Genomic DNA, 3,237 nt, shown 5'->3' with positions numbered 1-3,237 from the left:
TGACGAAGCTTTAGAAATTCTTGGAATGCCATCAAATGCAGCGGTCAATCAGCTATTATTTAAAAGTAGAACAAGCAGTTTGGTTTTCTTTGTCAACGGTAAGAAATATAAAAATAGCTACATTCGTGGTTAGCACCATATATTACGCACTCAAATACCTATAGTGGAAACGACTTCATGCGGTATATCTAAAGCTAACGTTTTACTTGAGGCCAACGTACCGGTTGATTGAAATACTTTTAATTTTTCTATAGTTTGAGATAATAGGTCTATCTATCTAATTTTTGTATAACACACACGTTGCACAGTCGCATCATCAGAATTTATTCTTTCCTACCACTGCAATTTTCGTTGACGTAATTGTTCTTCGAGCTTCACGACTGCAATGTATAAATGTTCTTATTAGCTTGGTGTCAATTCTCGTTTGTCTCTCGAAATTGTCTTCATGATTGTTTGTCATCAAGGGCTATGTCTATACTCTGAAGACTTTTTAACTCGCCGCCGTGATATTTCCAACAAGACTACAATCACTTTTAACCAAAACCTCGAGTTGCTGTCACACACTTAGAGCTAATTTAAAAAACGTGAACAACCATTGTAGCTGAGTGCTATTGACGTTCTTCTCTCGTTTGAGAGTGGAAAACTGCACATTCAGTGCATCGGGTACTATGTCCTTGTTACGTTCATGGTACGCCCGCTAAATTCTAAGGCATTAAAAATCTTTACGAGTCATGCATTGTAGTGCATGGTGACGGTGTGACCACATCTCTCTCAGAGCATGGCAAAATGGTGATCCCTCATTGCTATGTATACGTGCGAGGTGATTATTGATCGATTCAATTTAATGTAGTGGTGGTAACGCTTCCGCGTCACCCCGATTATGGGCTGTCGCATGATTACGATTGCGCCAGGTTATAGGCGATACGTGCAGCGTACAGGTCGGTCAGACGCAAAGTATGCTGTGATGCTGAAAGCTTCGGTATGCAAGGAGCTTGTGAACTCAGATCCCTCTTTAACGAAGCGTTCAATTGCACGTTTCCTCCGCTATTCCCTATCCCAAGGCTCGTTGTACTACACCACTGGCCTAATTGATACGCGTTGAATCATACCGAAAACATCAGAATACTGGAAGCGACACATGATATACCGTTGGGCTGATCAATGAGTGCTATGTATTGGTGTCCAACACGTCTAGGGGTAAGCACTTTTGTTTGAACGCCAGAAGCGTGTCAACCGAGTAAACCTTCGCGGCATTGACCAGTCTTTCAATCCCAGCAAAATGCTGGTAGCCCATATTTTAACGTTTATTTTGGTCTATCAAAAGGTGCATCAAGGGCTTTTTGTATCCTACTGGCTCGTAACAGTGGATTATGATATGGATTTCGCAAGCGTACGAAGATTGCAGGATCTATACGCATTTACTATTAAATGCTGAAAGTGTGAATTAATCCTTTTTTTGCTACGATGGTGAAGGGTCCAATGTAGTGTGGTCGCAGTTTGGTCTTATATACTATAGCCACTGCGTATGTAGCTAGACAAACAGTCTTCGAAAGAACTTACATATCTGCGACATCATGCATGATTTGTATGCCGCTGGCATCGGCACGTTTCTTCTGCACATTCTGCTCTCCGCCATAAAGTTGCATACTTGGCGCATGGCTCTCAAAAAAATGTTAATTGCAATAAAGTAGTCGATTTTTCCAGGAAGTGTATCTGGGCTAAAATCAGCGAGTCGTATAACATAATACGTTCCCGCCAAGATCGGAATCACTTTGTGGTGTTGTCAAACGAACAAATGGCTTAGCCAAACCATTGTAGTTAAGCATTTGAAGACATGTACTGCGTTATCTAATACAAAGTTAATGAGGAAAGAACTGGCTCTGTCATCGCATTATCCCTTCACAAATACTCAGAAAGATACCGCCATCTCAAATTCATCGCGTTCTGTCAGATCATCTGTTTGAAATGCTTAGCGATAGGCCTGTCCAATCGGATGCCTGGCCTCATTAATAAAGATTTCTCGGATTTCGCTCTAGACAGCAAATTTAGTTTTTCGTCAGATTGGCGAAAACCTTGTCGAGGGGCAGCTAGGCTGCCTCCTCACTGCAAATGGTGCCGCTAACTGCAGCAAGATAAGCCATCTTTTCTAAAGATCCCAATGCCAGCATTTAAGGTCCGAAGCCGTGTCTCAGCTATCCCTTGTTGCTGAGACCCCTCTGCTTTAAGGAGGTGATACGGAATTGAGCCGCTGAGGCTGTCTCAAGTTGCTGCGTGCGATGTTATAATTTGGGGAGCACATCCGAAAAAAATGCAATTTTCAGTCCCCGCTTTACTCAGAGACGCTCGGGAAGTTCGCTGTATCACCATAACTACAATTCTTATAGGGACACCCGCGATAGGATCGTCCTCTGCTGGTGCTGCTTGACGAGATGTCCTACTTCCACGTGTCATATTTGGTGATCTGGTGGGATCACCAATGATGTTACCAGCACCTGGTAAAATGGAAGGGACAAATCGTACCTAAAACTCATGGAAACTCCTGATTCCAATTGGACAATAATCTGGCACTGCTGACGCTTACGGTTTGGCGGACCCTCGGTCTTTGTCGCTCTAGGGAATGAGACAGGGTTTCCCAACGCAATACGCATTTTTCTGGCGAACCGAGCTCAACTTTGTTGCATGCTTGAGGCTGACTATTCGTTGAGATGAGCGTAATTGTTTAAGCAAGAAGTTTGTGAATATCGATTTTCTCCGAGCGCAAAATCAAGCATCAAATGACGCTCTTGTTTGACTCCTGCTTAAATGACTGGCTTGTTCACTTGAAAATTTGGTGAGACGACGCCCAGTGTTGAGGTGATAGAACTCATAGTCATGACGTGATCGAGTCAGCAGAAATTTTTCTTTACTTTCGCACTTGCAGGCAAACTGGGCTTTGTGAGCGACATCCAAAGCTTTAGTGACAAGCTAGATGCCCCCGTCACCCTGCAACAGGGAGTCGTCACAAAGTACGTAATTGAGATGGAGTACAGGCGGGTTGAATGAAAAGTGTCTTACTTAGCAAGCGGCTCTGCCGTATTTCTATTGGTGAAAAGGAAGGTGTCATGTCAGGACCCAACAAGTCCCTTCTACCATACCATCGACAAACACATTGCCCATTTCGCCGCAAATGGCCTTGAGGTCGACGACATCGAGGCCCACGCCTAATTCAGAGCTTGTTGACTCACATGAGAGTATACA

The sequence above is a fragment of the Plasmopara halstedii genome (genome assembly GCF_900000015.1).
Source record: "Plasmopara halstedii genome assembly, contig: Scaffold_2904, whole genome shotgun sequence".
NCBI lineage: Eukaryota > Oomycota > Peronosporomycetes > Peronosporales > Peronosporaceae > Plasmopara > Plasmopara halstedii.
The sequence above is the reverse complement of the archived record's forward strand: the minus strand, read 5'-3'. Positions refer to the sequence as shown.